General features: G+C 46.4%; 1 long non-coding RNA gene across 3 annotated transcripts in view; it reads right to left on the bottom strand.

The window, feature by feature from the left end:
* Window positions 1-2,232: 2,232 nt before the first annotated feature.
* The window catches only part of LOC125944513 (uncharacterized), a 28,521-nt gene continuing 13,609 nt past the window's right edge, over window positions 2,233-17,144 (bottom strand). The window contains exons 2-5 of one of the 3 annotated variants that reach the window (XR_007466251.1): window positions 11,908-12,149; window positions 10,543-10,586; window positions 8,696-8,776; window positions 2,233-2,533 (exon numbers count right to left, since the gene is read on the bottom strand). This is a non-coding gene — a long non-coding RNA (uncharacterized LOC125944513). Of the gene's footprint in view, window positions 2,534-8,695; window positions 8,777-10,542; window positions 10,587-11,907; window positions 12,531-17,144 lie in introns of those variants that run through there. The other 2 variants (XR_007466249.1, XR_007466250.1) reach the window with 2 other exon arrangements.

Below are 17,144 nucleotides of genomic sequence, written 5' to 3' on the forward strand. Positions count from 1 at the left end.
ACACTGAGACGGCGGCGCTCGCTTCGGCTACGGGAGCAGACGTTTCACCGTTCCTGCTGTACTCCGTCATTCTCCGCCATGGTGCTCCACGCGTTGTGATTAGTGATCGTGGACGGCAGTTTACTGCGGACGTTGTTGAAGAACTACTACGTCTTTGTGGATCTGATTACCAGCATTCGACCCCTTACCATCCGCAAACAAACGGACTCACTGAGCGCACGAATCGTACACTGACCATCATGCTTGCCATGTATGCCTCCACCAATCACAAAAACGGGGATTCAATCTTAACATTTGTTACGTACGCTTACAATACTGCCAAGCACGAAGTCACCGGCTATGCGCCTTTCTTTCTTCTCTATGCTCGCAACTCCCAAAGCTTTATCGACAACATCCTTCCCTGCATGGTCGCCACATGATGACTACTCATTTGGCCAGACTTATGTCGTGCCGAAGAAGCGCGTCGACTGGCCCGCCTCAGGACTCTCTCCTCTCAAGATCGTGCCAAGACTCGTTATGACGCTCGACATGTACTCGTCACATATGCTCCTAGGGACTTTGTTTGGCTTTGGACACCTGTGCGGAAAAAGGGGCTGTGCACGAAGTTTCTGTCTCGATACACTGGCCCATACGTCATACTGAAACCACTGAGTGATGTGACCTACGTCATCGCAACAGTGACTTCGCACAACCGGCGGTCACGTAACACCCAAGTCGTGCACGTCGCCCGACTCAAACTGTACCACCATCGGGCTATGTAACTCGCTCGGAGAGCTTCGTATGCCCTCAGAGAAATTGTCACGCTGCACGGCGCAGCCGAAGGAAGAGGAAGTAGAAAGGTGCGCGAGGAGCTGGCCGCTGCCTGTTGGGCATGGATGACCGTCCTGTCCCTTGCGCTGCCCTAACCATCCGTCATTCTTGTACATAAATCCATCCCATCCGTTACAATATATATATATATATATATATATATATATATATATATATCATGGGAGGCCAACTCCGCCTCCGGTTCCCGTTCTTCGCGTTCATATATATATATATATATATATATATATATATATATATATATATATATATATATATATATATGTGTGTGTGTGTGTGCGTATAGATATGCAGCGTGTCCCAGCTATCATGCCCCAAGGTTTAAAAATGTGCATATCAAGCAATCCACTCCAATTTTTTTCATCATTTCTCTTGTTCCCCATTTTTGCGTTTCCCTTTTCCCCCTATTTACAGAAAAAGATGGCGAAAAAAAAGAAAACGCTAGCATAGGAGCAAAAGGCTGCTGTGTTATTAGCGTGACAACGCCACTATCCCGTTTTCCTTGGCACGGAAAATCGCAGAATAAAAACAAGCAACACCTATACATGCACATTGTCCATCTTTATACCAACTTACACAGTACAAATGCTACGTACCTAAACAGTTGCAAAGTACTATTGTTTGCCGCCGCTTGGAAATACTCAGATATTTTTTTTTTCATACCGCCTAATTACATACTAAGTCCTAATTTATTAATCAATTTCTCTAATATAATTAGATGAAAAGTTTCATACTGAGAATATTTTAGAGGAACATGAAAAACTTCCGAAACAGCTTTCTGTTGCTCAATACTTGGTATACATAAAAGTATTTTTCCGAGTGTGAAAGGATCCCGCGAATTACACGCAGAATTGCCGCGCGACTGGCCGCTCGAGGCACTTTGCGTGTATTCGCGGCTGCTTTCACGGTCGGAAAAACACATTTAAAGGCTCGAAAATCTTAGATAAATATTTTTCTTGGGCTGTCGCGAAGTTAATATTTGTGGAATTGCGAGTGTTAACTACAAGTGGACACGGCGTTCACAGCCACCGAAATCTGCACAGGAGCTGCCGCTCGCGCGGTTGTGCAGAGAGGGGCATGAGTACCGGAACATATTAACAAATTCTGTTAGGCGGATGGTGAGGTGGGGCGGGGGTGCCATCACGGAGTTTCAAAAAGTAGTTGTAACTCTGCAATGTAGCAAAAGTATGCAATATATTTTTTTTCGTAGAGTTGCCAAGTTCTTATAAACATTATTCACTGCTTCGGTGCGTGATGAAAAATATATATCCGAGATGAAGAACCTATTCCACCTAGGGTGCTTAAGAATTAATTGACATAACTGTGCTCATGCAAAATATTGCATCGAACACTTTAAACGACGCACTAGTACATGTGATATTATACGAAGCAGTACTCAAGTCTTTACGTCACGGCACAACGTTTCTCATCCAATGAAAAATTTATTTCCTTTTACCAACCCACAACTTCTGCTGAACTGCTTCTAGATGACCTTATTAAGCCTAAACGCCAAATGGAAGTGCTGGTTTTCTTCACTCGTGGGGTTGTAAGCACTTTCAGCGAATACGTCATGCTTCCTCTTGCTTCCGTGACCAGCAGTCACCGCATGTACCGTCTGGGATGCAACTGCCATTGACGCAGTGACCCAAACTGCAGTTATATATATGTATTCTCCCAGAAGTTGTTCTGGCCCAGTGTAATCGTACTGAAAGAGAAATAAACTGTTAAGTTCCAGAAACTGACCTATTACCACTGCATTTGTAAGAAATTTTAACACTGTCTTAGCATGCACGCGCTAATTCGCGCGTTTGGATTTGTGCCGCTACTGCTCACCTGATAAGAATTACCTAAAACGCAATGCTTATCTTTATCATAATTTGCTTTTGGCAGCCTAAAATGGCTTTCCTCCTCTTGAAGCAACGCCAAGTTTCCCCCCTCTTCCTTCCGCTTTACAGGTGGTGGCTGCTGTCGAAGAGTGAGGCCTCGAACTATCCTCATCACCCATGTTGTAGTTTAAGTTGACCGATGGATTTGGTTCAACACAGTACTTAAAGGGGCCTTGAACCACTTTTACAGCGTAAGCTGTTATGGGCTCATTCCAATAGCCGTTTCGGTTCGGATGGTGTCTGCCTCCGCCGCCGGCGGCCGGTGTACGTAACTGCTATCACCGGAAATGCGAAAAAGAGTATCCAGTTCCCGCCGGGATCGGATCTGTGCCGGCCTCGTGGGAGTCAGACGCTATACCACTGAGCCACGCAAGCGCTTGCTGTCAGGCAGCCGAAAAATGCCCTATAAATTCACCCTGGGCCGGCGCGCAGGCGCAAACGACGAGATGCGATGCAGACAAAGCGCGCAATCAACGCTATCCCGAGCCTCTGCCAGTATGATGGCGCCATCTAGTTAAGGTGCCTGGAAACGCAGCGTGCCCGACATGTAAGTTGCATATAGCAGTTGCATGCTGCATGTAACTGGCCTTAAGTAACTCAAGCAGGCTAGGTGACTATTTGTCACCAGCCCGTTTTGAAGATTCCAATAAAAAATCATCATCATCATCACCACACCAACAACGAACCGTGCCATGGGTCAAGGGATGTGAGATGTGCGCCACGTATTCTGGATACCTGTTCGGCACATGTTATGGCGTCTCCTCGCAAGGTATGAACCGCTGCTGAAGAAGCGAATCGTAGAGCTACGTGCGCGGCTACAACCAAGAATCATCGGGCTGAGCAGACTGCTGTGCAGAGAGAATTACAAGCCGCAGCTCGCCGTCGACGCCGGGCGGACAGTTCATATTGTTCTCGTCAAAACGAGGCGAACAGACTTTGCCGCGAAGACCCTGTTGTGCGTGGTGCCGAAATTGCAGTTACTCTTGAGCCGGTTCACCAGCTTACGCTATGACTGTGCTGCGTGTGCCGCGCAGGCCTGTGACTTTTTTTTATCGAAGTGAAGAAAGGCATTTGAAGTGAGAATAGGCTATTTCAGAAAACTTGCCGCAAATAAAAAGTAATTCAATGCGTTCAGCAGAAACGGAGTTATTGCAATAAATACGGTCTCCCCTGGGCTCCTGTTTCTTCTTCAATGCCTTGCACTGCGAAGGCTACGGCGGAGTGGGTCGTGGCCAAATTTGATTTAAGATGTTAATGCAGACTCCACGACTTCTGATATTTGTGCCTACGACGCACTAAAGGATATTACGCCACGTAACCGACCGCAGCTAACAATAGCAACCGCGTATGGGAATCCGCTTTATTAGGAAATAAAGCGTCCAGAAAAGAATGAGGAACATGACTTCTATTGAAAAGAGAGCGTTTGAAAAAAAAAAAGGTGATTTCGCGCACCGCTTGCAGGCTCCACGCACCGCGTACGAAGGCAAAACTTGGCTGAGGCGTTCACAGCAGCGTATGCTACCCGCGGGCTATGTTACTTCGCAAAGCGCGAGGGGTGGTTCAGGGCCACTTTAATTCAAAGCCATATTTTCTTTGCCTTTAGAGCCGCGCTTTCGTACCCTGGTTGCAGCGTTGATTCCTACACTGTGCCTTGGGTGCCCTGGAGATGCTGCGGCTCCCCCCTCAAAATCACAAGTGCCCCCTTGAGGCCTTCGTATGTCAGTGTTATTTTTATTTGCGCATGCTAAATGATATCCTGGATCTAGTATAATCATGATACCGATGGAGCCCATAATTTTACACCCCGACTAACCTACGCAAGGAGCTGTATAACAGTCGGGCTGCCATCGAAAGCACTGAATCAGTCATTGTGAGCTTTGCCACTGCTTTACATAAGCGGTCTACGCAAGTTCGTCTCGGGACCACAAAAAAAGCTAGGATTGCATGCGCGGTCCATAAAAAGCTTCGGATGGTTTAATTGTAGCTCACTGTTACAATGTTACCCCTAATGAAGTAATCGGAAGAACTCCGAAATGTTTGGTTGTATTCAATAAACTTGGTTCGATTTTTGTGTAATTGCTCCATTTTAAGTTGTTCCGCAACCAGACAGAATTAATTCGGTTCTTTCTCTTCGCAAATACTCAGTAGCGAAAAAAAAGAAAAAAAACCAGTGTTCGCTAATTGGCAGAAGGAGGCTGACTTTAATATGTTAATTTGTGGAGCATAATGCCTTCAGGCTATAATACTGCCCATTCTTCGAAAATGACACGCTTTCCCTCTGCACCCCTCTCAACCAGCAGGACAGAAGACCTTTCTCGTTAAACAAGAAAATGAGAACATGGCCTAGCATATCGCAGCTCCAGAAAGTCACAAACGCACTGCTGCGATTCCTGAAGGGAACCAGACTGAGGGACCGACTGTGATACAAAAGGTATTCAGAATTTTCAATACGTCGACGACATCAACACTGGACTTTCCCCATTCTCTTAGCCATTTCCTCCCATTTCTCTTCAAAAAGTGCAGCTTATCGAACTGGGCTCAGACCTGGTTGACAGCCCTGTCTCGCATTTGTCCTCCTTTTTCTCTGAAACATGAAGGCAGAACTGCGGGCAGCGTTCGACACGTATGAATAGTTGCTTTCTGCCGTTTTCCCTCTGGTACTTGACATCAACTAGCTAGCAAGGAAGCTCTCAGAATATCAGGCGCATACTGTTGAAAAATTTGTTGAGCCCATAGTTTTAGGCAGGTAGCAGGTTACGGCTAGCCCGTCCTTTCAAGTCATGCGCCGGATGCCTTGCCTCTTTGTGTATCGATTGCCAACGTGGAAACGGCGTGCACGATGTTTCGTTTTGTTAACAGGAAAGCATGCCGCAATAACCGAGTGCAAGGTTTGTAAATATTGTCACGACATAGTAGGAGACGAGAAAGCCGGTGTACATCACGGACATGTTGTTGCTGTTGACCTGAGTGGTTGTAGCGCATACCCACAGTGGGGGATTGGCCGTAAATTGGGTGGTTAAATTCGGTCTATAGGAACAGGGGAACTATCAATTTGAAAGCTGGAGCTTAGAAAGTAAGATTCTGTGAGATATAAGAACAGTGAACGCGACGTCGTTGCCTCTGTTTTTCTACCCGCGCGCTACTTCAGCGTCGTTTTCATGGCCTGGCCTGGCACACACACGCGGAGACGATACAGAATGTGGCATTAGCCCTTCCTTTGAAAAAAAAATCGTCCCGATGCACCAAGCTCTGTAGAGAAGGAGTGGTGTAGAGAATGTGCAAACTTGATGTCAGTAGGAGAAGTATGGCTTCATACGATGTAAGTGCACAATTTCGGGCAGATGCTGCCGGCGTTTGGAGCAGTAACGATAGTGGCGAGATTCGTTTTCATGGCCTGTCACATACACGCGGCGACGATGAAGGATGTTCCAATGTGCATGGAAATATTACACGAAATTGCAACGGCGATAAGATTTCTGCTGTTGTGAGTTGTAACTAAATAAAAACGTTCTTGCGGCTATATCATTTTCGTTGTTCATTTACAGTCTAGGCTATTTTTGTGAAATGAGACGGAAGTAAAAGGCGACTATGGCTAAAAAAGCCGGCAACATCGGAATTTTATTGCACATAAAATGAAAGCTCCAATAAGCTTCGTTTTCTGTGAACAAAAAAAAAAAGAAAGTGTGAAGAACACCTTCCGATTTACCCCTCAAAGAAACTCCGAAAACGCTGAATCCTGCATATTATAGAGAACACACCAGCGCTTTTGCATTTCGCGCCCTTTTCTATAAAGAGAACATAGCACGTTACTCGAGGCATTGTGGACGATGTGGTAGCGCAGCAGATTAAGTGACCAGTAGCGCTTCAGACTTCCCGCTCAAATGCAAGGCCATGGCACTTTCGGAGCTCTCAGAACACGCATAAACTGGAAAGAATTCCTTTGAGGTGCCTCTTGTCTAAGCCCTTTTTTATTCATTGAAAACTACTGCTATCCTGCACGCCCTCGGGGACCGGAGGGAGGACACTACTTACTACAGCCATCTCCACGATAACTCATGCCTTTGTAACTACCGTATAATCTCGACTAAAAGCTGCACCCATACATGGGCCGCAACTCCAACTCTGCAACTCAAAATTTATAGCAAAAAAGTTCGAACCGAGAAGCAATCGCGCTCGGTGCGCGGATGCCGCACGCGCGTGCTTCATTGAATTTCGGCGGGCAGCTTACTTTCGCGCTCCATTACTAGATCGCAAAAGCTGAGCTTTCACCTCTGACATCTGGGATGTGGCCCCAGGACCTGCTCCTCCGTGTTCCTACGTGGCAGTGGGCAAGGCGCAGTCACCATATTTTCTGAGTGGTTAGTTTTTGCAGCCAGCTCAGCCAGCTCCTTCGGCTAATCGGCCAGCTGCCTGCCGGGAGTCCATAATCAAGAGGAAACTTTTGATGACGTTCGGCGCTGTATTTAAAATCAATGTGTCGCGTAAGACGAGGAACACGAAAAACGAGAAGCTGGCTGCAACTACAGCTTTGACAACCTGCGAATACATCGTTGGCGGACGCTGAACGAGAAGCTCGCTGCAACGAACAAATCGGGGAAGGCGTTCTGTGCAAGAGCGTGCAAGTTGGCAGAATACGTAGGCGGAAAAATTAGACCAAATGGGCCGACCCTGTGTAAAGGCCACATCTCGTGAAAATCGCGAAAGAAAAAGTGCGGCCCTTGCACAAGTGAACCGAGTATTCAAAATTAAGCTTTACGGAATTTTTAAAGATCGCCTGTGGTAGGTAGCATAATTCTTATCACTGAGCTGGGTTATTATTCGAAGAGGTGGACATTAGTAGCACGAGAAATGGAAACACGTATTCATCTAATTAACAAAAATTGACTAATGCCCTTCTTAGATAATTACTGTACGCCACGTATTAATAGCAAATTACGAGTTGTAGCCGGTGAGTTTGCAAGACGTATCCACTTGAAATTAATTTCCAGGATGACACCAGTTTCGAGATAATATTTCCCAAAGTGTGGGACAAAATACATGGGCGTTCCAGTTACTATTGTGCTTCAATGTGTAAAACTGCATTTTGGTAAAAAAGTAAGCGGAACAACAATGCATTTTTACGGCGAGTTTGATGGCACATATCTCCAAACTGGTGTCATTCTAGAAATTAATTTCAAGTGGATACGCCTTACAAGTGCACCGGCTACAATTCGTAAATTGCAATATCTGTCGTAAAGTAATTAACTGACAAGTTAATTAGTGATTTTTGTTAATTAGTTGAATATGTGTTCCGATCTCTCGTGCTACTGCGAATAACCCAGCTCAACGATAAGAATTATGCCACCTGCCACAGGCGATTTTTAAAAATCCGTAAAGCTTAAGTTTGAACACCCAGTATAATCATGAAATGAAGTGTTGCCGAAGCTCTGCCAAAATGGGCTTCCAATCATTGTTGTCGGGTGTGGCATCGCGCATTGACAATACCGTAGGTGGTAAACTGCCGATGTGAGCTATGTGCATATTTTTGCTTAGTCAAAAGTGACTCTTCAGACCCAAATGCTAGACGGGAAATTTCTTCGACCTTTGTCCCTTTATGGGAAATGAAAAGTGTTGCTGACATTCGCTTCTCCTCAACTCAGAACTGCTATGCGAATTCGGGCATTATTTCAAAAGTTGTTTTGAGATTCACTCTCGATCGCCAGGAATAAAGGCCCATTCGACAAGACGAAGTCTTCGCATGCTAGCGCACAGGGATTCTTGTACTACGGAGTGCTTTTTCTCATTGACAAATTATTATACGTTATTGTTTCTTCGCACTCTAGCGCTAAAGACCCAGTAAATCTCGGTAAAGCTTTGTTTTATTACCACCTAAGACTACTAGGCGGAATTATACGTTCCAAGAATTCAGGAAGTTAACCCCAATTTAACCTGAAATAAAGTACGTTTTCAACGCGTGTAAAGACGTTGCTCAAGGTACTCACGTAACATGTAGCATTCTCAAGATCGGTTTGATTCCACGACGACGTGTCATTGTGACAAGGCACGGTACAGTTGTTTGAAATCTAAAGGAATAAAAATTGAAACGCGGCAGGTTATTGCGCAGTAGTCTTTTGTAGTAGGTTATTGATTGGGTTATTGCGCAGAAGTATTTCTGCTTTCTGAATATTATATTCTTCTTGTGCTTCTTAATCACTCCAAACTGGCCGCTCCCCCCACTTCCATAGATGTTGTTTATAAAAAAAAGAAAATGTAATTATTTTTAGTCTTATGGAAAAAAGCCCCCCACAAAAGCAGGTTAAAAAGTGCGCCTAATGTGTTCATTATGAACTGCGCACTGCATGTTTCGGAACTGTGAAAGAATAACTAGATGCTGTCAACAGTCTCTATTCAACTCGTTTCTGCTGAAAGCCCTGTACTTCCGGCAGGCTCATTTTCCACAAAGTGGAGTGCCGCAACATGACAATGTCAAAACCAAGAGCAGGTAGCCGAACCAAAAGAACCTTTACGGCGCGTATTGGAACGGTCAGCGAAGCCGTCATGGTTTGTTAAATATTTACAATGAAGTTTTACAGAGAAGGCCACTTCTCAATTACTGCTAAAAAATTCTTGCGTGACTTCATTGGCTCGTACAATAGTAAAACACTTCTTGTTAACCACAGGTAGCCGCCTGAATGTCGCACCGAGACCAGAATGTCGCACCGAGTTCACATTTCGTAGGAATGGAGATCATGCTAGAGGTGATGTGCAGCCAAAGCAAAAACTGCAGTTGAATTATATCAGACAATAACTTATTCGAGCGCGGGAAAGCGTTCGAAAGCATTATACTCTGAGTTTACCGGGATCCTGGCAGAACGAAATCTGACAGCCACTGAAAACTAGTGCGTCAAAATTCGCAGGGAACGAGGGTCATGTTATCATATGCGAGTCAAATAATTTCTGTTATCGACTAGTTTAAGATACCATTGTAAATATTCATAATGAGACCTTATACCCGGGCACTCATATTTTATAGCTGCGGAGGGGCGACGCGGCCTGGTGTTCTACGTCGTCTGGTAACTCGTACTCCGTTTCATATTTAGCGTGCAACGCCGTGAAATCTACCACGAAAGGAGTTCGGTTATCAGAAAGTATAACTGCGCGCATTTCGTCGTCAAGTAAAGCTGAGCGTCAGCTTGCGCCCGGTGCGCCGCGCCGGGCTGCAAGTTAAACCCCCGTAAGGAAAGACAACGAAATGCTAAATAACCAAAAACAACTTTTAAATATGAGTAGATTACAGTTAGCTTGACTTGAACATTAAAAAAAGTTCATTTATTACTGAGCCCACATAAATAAAAGAATGTAACGTAATTTCCAGTAAAAAAAAAGCTTTCTTGGTGTGAACGCAGCTACAACAAAAACTCTCGCTAGTCTGCACAACATTGAACGCTATGTACAGTAAATGACTCGGAGGGTCTGTCGTGGCATTGGTGGTACACGTCTATACATGCGCGACAGTTTCGCGGCGTTTAAGAGTGTATATAAAGGTTAGCCGAATAGCGGCGTTCTTTTCTTTTTATTGACAAGCAGCAGCGCTGAAACATATGACGAAAATAAACACTCAATGTCAGTGCTGGCGCACTGAGAGCACGTCGGAGCGCAGGGTGTGTCAATGCTATCGCAGTAAACGAACTCCAAACTCGAAGAATTACTGATGTCGACCGATTTCTGCTTGAATTTCATGCGAATAATTATAGAATCAGTGAAACTTTTGTATATATTTCTCGAGATATAGGTATGCTGCAACGTTTTCCTACAGATGAAGAAATATATGAATGTTCTAAGCACGTACCAGACCCGCCGACGAATTTGTCCAATAGCACATCGCTGGTGCAGCTGCAAGAAATAAACAATGGGAGAGTTCATATGCTCACGTCAATAGATAATATTTCATGCGAGAAGAACAATATTTAGTGTAAATTCACGGGTCTGTATTTCAGAGACAGTATAAATTTCGGACACAGCAAACAAAATCAATAAATTAACGCACAAGCAGTTGACAACGATACATAAGCCCTGCCTCAGTCCTGACGGTTATGCGATCGTTATCTTCACAAAAATCTGTTATGGGTAGTCGTTCGCCAGCGTCAGGCATGAATTCCTCTGTAACAATCACAATGACACAGAACTACAGCACTCATTAAAGAAAGCCATCGCGTAAGTGTCACACAAATTATTGTATATAGTTTCATTCCTCACCGATGAACTGAAAACGAAATTGGCATACCTTTTATGAGTTAGAATGGCTAAATTTTGTATTGAGGCGTTTTACAAAGCAACCGTGGGCTGGTTTGTTCATAAATCGAATAACAAAACTTGGGCAGTAGTTAGAAAAAAAAAGAAATTCTTGTGACTGTTTTTAGATAGAATGCAATCTCGTGAAACGGGACCTCTTGGCACCAAGAAATTACATTTATTTTATTAGGAGTTTTATTTACCGCCAGATGAAGCTGAGGGACATGCAAGATGCTCTTTGAAACGGGCAGATATTTTACTGCCACAAGCAGATATTAGGTGCAGCAGACATGAATAAGAAGCTTCTTACAAAGTTTATACTTGCACGCAGCCGTTGAGAAGAGCTAGCAGCACAAAACATAATAAAAAAATGTTATTATTAGTCGAGGTCTCCGTCTTGCGGTGCTCCACCGGGAGTCACCTAGACCACCGCGTGGGTCCGAGGATCGAGCTCCTCAGGCGGACGATCAGCTCAGCCGCGTGTGTTGCGTGTGCTGGAAGCGTACGCTCGTTCGGTCTCCACTGGGAGTGAGACAGAAAGCTGCAAGGAGAAGACCCAAGGTACAAGGGAGGCGTTTATTAGACGACTACCTTGGCGTCACCCTATCGGCGTGGTGCTCACGAGCCGAAGCTCTCGCATATCAAGGGTGGCACAGCAGTATGAGACAACGCTGTAACACGCCGCTATACGGGAGGATGGCTTCCAACGAGCGTGCTACCTGGGCAACGTACCCACAGCTCGGTATAGCCCCCGAGGGCGACTTGTTGCGGTACGACCACGCACATGAAGTCAGCCACGTGTCTTCGGCGTGGCCTCCAGAATAGGAGCAGTGAATAGCTGTATACCCGCCTCGGGTCGAGACCTTCGGTGGTAGCCGGCCAGCCAGAGGGCTGACCGGCAGAATCGGAATTCAGCACGCACCGTTTCGCCTTCCGAGAGCTTATCTCCGCACACCCTCTCCCGGGTAGGCTGGAGCGTCCAGGAGAGAGAGGACGCGAGTTCCCACCCTGGGCCGTTTGGGTGGGGACAGCAGCAAGTGTTTTACGGTCCCGCTGGTGCCCCCGAAGGAAAGAGAGAGGGTGAGCGGTGGCCGCGCGCGCCAAGTTCGAAAGCGACCTCGCCACGGTGCGGCCCTTATGCCCAAAACTTGCAGCGCTGTGGCGCTGCATCGAAATGGACAAACCCAATCACCACATAGTTTAGCCAAAAATATCCGTTTTAGTGAAGCAACCACTGTAGAAGCCGTCGTTAACTTTCGCCTTCGTAACCAGCATCAGCACATTATGCGAGCGTTTCTGTACCGCCATCGGAAACGTTAAGCAAACTCATAGCTCACCGAGATTGCCAACTAAGTGAAATTACAGCAACCTACGCCCTCGGTAGAGCCACACTAATTGCGGCACCAACAAAAGCTGCCGCAGCGAGAACGCGTACAACTGGCAAGAAAACCTAAAAAGAAAAGCCGCAAACAGTGATGTCTGTCGCGATGCCGCTGAGATTGGTTGCTCAGTTTCGCTTTCGGTAATATTTCTGTAGTTCCATTTGCCCGAAATTGGAAATGAATATGGTTCCGTTTCAGTAACATTTTTTACATTGCCTTAATGTAAAATCAGCTAATCACAAGACTGTTCCGTTGGAGCGGCAATCTCATTTACCAATATCCTACTGCATCGTAGTGTCCTAGTTTTCTGTGAGATTTAGTGAAGGTATCATTCCTGAAGAGAAGATTACTTCAGGGAAAAGTGGTCCATAAATGATATGTGGAATTACCTGAAGATTTGCTAGTATTTCTACTCAATGGACGGCGACAACAGTTTTTATAATGTTACAGGAGAGAGGAGCAGCAAATGGGCAAATGAATTTATGATGCTCGCTCATCGGAGTGATTGGTTGTTCGAAATCTGATAAAACTATTTGCTAGAGAGATTGTCGAAATTGTTATGGGCATATAATGTGACGCCGCTGAAGATTGTTCGCGAGAGAGCACTTACATCGGAAGAGATTGATTGCTTACTCGCACTTTTAATGAAGAGCTCGAAGTATGATACCGGTTCACAAATATCCTTTAAAAGTCCATAATTTTTTAAAAGCATTTGTCTCCTGCTCACACTCAAGGTTCAAGCAAAATATGTTTACCATATTGTTTCTATTTAGGTAGTGTCCCTTTTTGAATATACGATGCTTAGATTATTTAAAATACATATTTAAGAAGGTTAATTATGACGGCTGTGTATTTGGCAATACACAGTCACTTGTTATAGGTCACGAATTGCCGCTTTCACCCTGCATAGTGCGACGCCCGTGACGAACAGCAATCGCACGAGTACAGCGTGTTTTCAGTGGCGATATACTTTTTTTACACAATAGTGTGGTGATAACGTACTCATTTCAATATATATATATATATATATATATATATATATATATATATATATATATATATATTGTTACGGGGTGTGTAGAAGGCGTTTATTGCAGAGAGCCGTAGGGCAAGTGTGTGCCGATACTACACGTCGTCCTTCTCTTCCTCGCTGCTCTCCTAATGTTGTTGCTGCTGATGCTGCCGCTCCACTACCTTTGACGCACTGTAACATGGCTCCTCTCGCAGACGAAGCCCCCCGGGCGAGTAGTCAGTGGGGCTTTCGTTGAATAAACGGCTTCAGGCGGGCTACATGCGTGATGTCGGTCCTGGATGACCGTCTCCCACTGGAAGTGAGGCGCGCAATTCTATAATTCAGCTCGCTGAGACGCTCAAGCACAATAAACGGTCCACCATAGTAGCGAGCAGTTTTTGACATAGACCGCGCTTACGCACGGGAGTACATAGCCACAGTAGGTCACCCGGTTCGTAAGTGACTTGCCGATGTCGACTATCGTATCGGGATTTGTACTGCTTTTGCGAAGCTAGAGTACGTAATCGAGCGATGCGCCGAGCCTCCTCTGCTCGGCAGAGAGTTTCCGTGATACAAGCGTCGTCGTGACTGCCAAAAGGGAAGATAGTGTCCAAAGTGTACCTCGGCGGACGAGCGTAGAGCAGGAAAAACGGACTGTATCCAGTGGTCTCATGTTGCGAGGTGTTGTATGCGTATGTGACGAACGGCAATACTTCGTCCCAGTTCTTGTGGTCCGAGCTTACGTACATGCAAATCATGTTCACAAGTGTTCTGTTCGTGCGTTGTGTCAGCCCATTAGTTTGCGGGTGGTAAGGCGTTGAGTGTCGCAGGTTGGAGGCGTACAAACGTGAAGTTCTTCAACAACATCAGCTGTGAACTGACGGCCACGGTCGCTAATGATCACTCGAGGGGGACCATGCCGAAGTATAATGCAATGTAGCATAAAATGGGAAACCTCGCCTGCAGTTGCAGAGGGTAGTGCTGCCGTCTCGCAGAACCAAGTCAGGTAGTCGGCACATACTATGATCCAGTGGTTGCCTGTGGAAGAACGTGGGAACGGTCCTATGAGATCGATGCCTACTTGCTCAAAGGGGGAACTGGGTGGCACCACAGGCTGTAAGAACCGGCTGGAGCTGCAGTAGGTTCTTGTGACTTTTGACACTCGGCGCAAGTGGCTACGTATGTCTCCGTGGTCTTGCGCATTTGAGGGCAGTAAAACCTTCTTTGGCTCGATGGAGTGTTCGCGTGGAGCCTAAATGACCTGAAGTTGGATCATCGTGCACGACGCGCAAAACAGAAGAGCGGAGGGCTTTTGGCACCACCAGAAGAAATCGTGCACCTATCGCGGAAAAATTCTTCTTATACAACAGTCCATCCCGAACACAAAACTACATGATGTCGACTCTTTCGCTGCAGAGAAAAGTGGCTCTAAACTCCGGTCATCACTATGCTCTCTTGCGAAGGTTGTGGCATCTGGGAAATCACGGTGTACGGATGCGATGAGGTGGTCGAAACTGTCGGCGTCGCATTCCGTTGTACTAAGAGGCATCCGGGAAAGGCAATCGGCATCAGCATGTCGTCGGCCGCTCTTGTAGGATACAGTGAAGCTGTACTCTTGCAGACGCAGGGCCCATCGTGCAAGGCGTCCAGATGGATCGAGAAGATTCACGAGCCAGCACAAAGAATGATGGCCTGTGACGATCGTAAAGTGACGCCCATACAGGTACGACCGAAATCGCTGCACCGCAAAAATGACAGCAAGACATTCCTGCTCAGTCACCGTGTAGTTACGCTCGGAGCACGTCATCGCCTACTTGCGTAGGCGATGACGTGCTCTTTGTCATCCACGCGCTGAATCAGAACAGCACCAAGACCTACACCACTCGCATCTGTGTGGACTTCTGTTGGCGCGGAAGGATTGAAGTGTCGGAGGATCGGTCTCGACGTCAGCAGAAACTTCAGCTGTCGAAAGGAAGCAGAACAATCAGTCTTCCATTCGAAATCGGCGTTCTTGTGCAGGAGGCTGGTCAAGGGATAAGCGACGTCAGCAAATCGAGGAATGAACCGCCAAAAATAGGAGCACAACCCTAAAAAGCTGCGAAGTTGTTTGACAGACTGAGGTGGTTCACACGCTTCAACAGCCTCTGTCTTCGCAGGGTCAGGCCTGACGCCGTCTTTGTCCACAAGATGTCCCATCACCAAGGCTTGGCGCTCACCAATATGACACTTTTTAGAGTTGAGCACAAAACAAGCCTTCTGTATGCAGCTGAGTACAATACCAAGACGCGTGTTGTGCTCGTGAAATGTGCGTCCAAAATAATAACATCGTCGAGGTAGCACGTGCATATCTCCCACTTTAGACCTCACAGAATAGTATCCATGAATCGTTCGAAGGTGGCGGGTGCGTTTCACAAGCCGAACGGCATGACATTGAATTCAAAAAGTCCATCGGGTGTTACGAACGCCGTTTTTTCCTTATCCTCGGCATGCATTGGGATTTGCCAGTAGCCGGATCTCAAGTCTACAGAAGAAAAGTAAGAAGCCGAATGAAGGCAGTCTAAGGCATCATCTATACGCGGAAGTGGGTAGACATCTTTCTTGGTAACATTGTTTAGCCGCCGATAATCAACACAGAATCGCCAACTGCCATCTTGCTTTTTAACGAGGATGACAGGTGCAGCCCAGGGACTCGCGGGCTCCTGAATTATCCCTCTGTGCAGCATTTCCTGAACTTGGTGGCCAATTATCTTGCGCTCAGTCGGGGATACTCTGTACGGCTTCTGTCATGTAGGGTGCGCTGATCCGGTATTTATACGATGGCGTAATCGAGATGTCGGAATTTGGGACGTCGTGTCAGTCTGCGAAAAGTCAAACACATGCGAGTGCTTGGATAGAACATCCAGTAACGGTGTAGCGCTCACTCGTGCTGAGCGACTTGCTCACCATCTGAAGTAGTTTCGAGTCCAATGGGCAGGGATGGAGGGACTCGTCTGCAGCTCCGAGCACAGCCAGTAACGCCGGTGTCTCTTCTTGAAGAGAGCGAGCTTCATGCCAGAAGGGAGAAGTATGGGCTGGGCCGCATAGTTCATTGCCCATAATCCAGAGTGTCCTTCAGCTACCGATACTAAACAACGCGGAACCAAAGCGTTCTTCTTTACACAGGCCGAATGAAGCGGCTCCGTCGCGGCATCAAATGTGGCGAAGTTGGCACCAGAGCAAATGACCGGAACGCATACAGCGCATAGTGGGGGAATGACGATGTCCTCCGAAACACAAAAGGCACCTTCTTCACGTGGCGAGTTCTCCATGAGTCCTGTTATAACCTCGCGTTGTACCGAAAGCTCCCCACTTCGACAGTCAACGGTTGCACCACACTCCTGCAAGAAATCGATGCCTAAAATAACATAATGCGTGGATCGAGGAATAACGGCGAATTCAGTGGTAAATACTTTGCCACACAAACCACATCCGCAGTACAAACACCAATCTGGCACAACGTGTCACCACTAACACTACGAAACGTGGAAATATTGTTCCACGAAAACATCACTTTTTGTCCCAGTAGGGCTTTAAAATTTAAGCTCATCACGGAAATTGTTGCCCCAGTATCCACAAGAGCCATTGTAGGTATATCGTCAACAAGCACGTGCACTTTGTTTTTCAGCATGAAAACTGGCGGAGGAATGTCGGTTGGCAGCGAACGGTATCCAGCGACCTCACCCCCATCGGCCGCACTGCCTAGTTTTCCGGTGGTGGGGATAGCCG

This window comes from Dermacentor silvarum, chromosome 3, assembly GCF_013339745.2.
Source record: "Dermacentor silvarum isolate Dsil-2018 chromosome 3, BIME_Dsil_1.4, whole genome shotgun sequence".
Lineage (NCBI taxonomy): Eukaryota > Metazoa > Arthropoda > Arachnida > Ixodida > Ixodidae > Dermacentor > Dermacentor silvarum.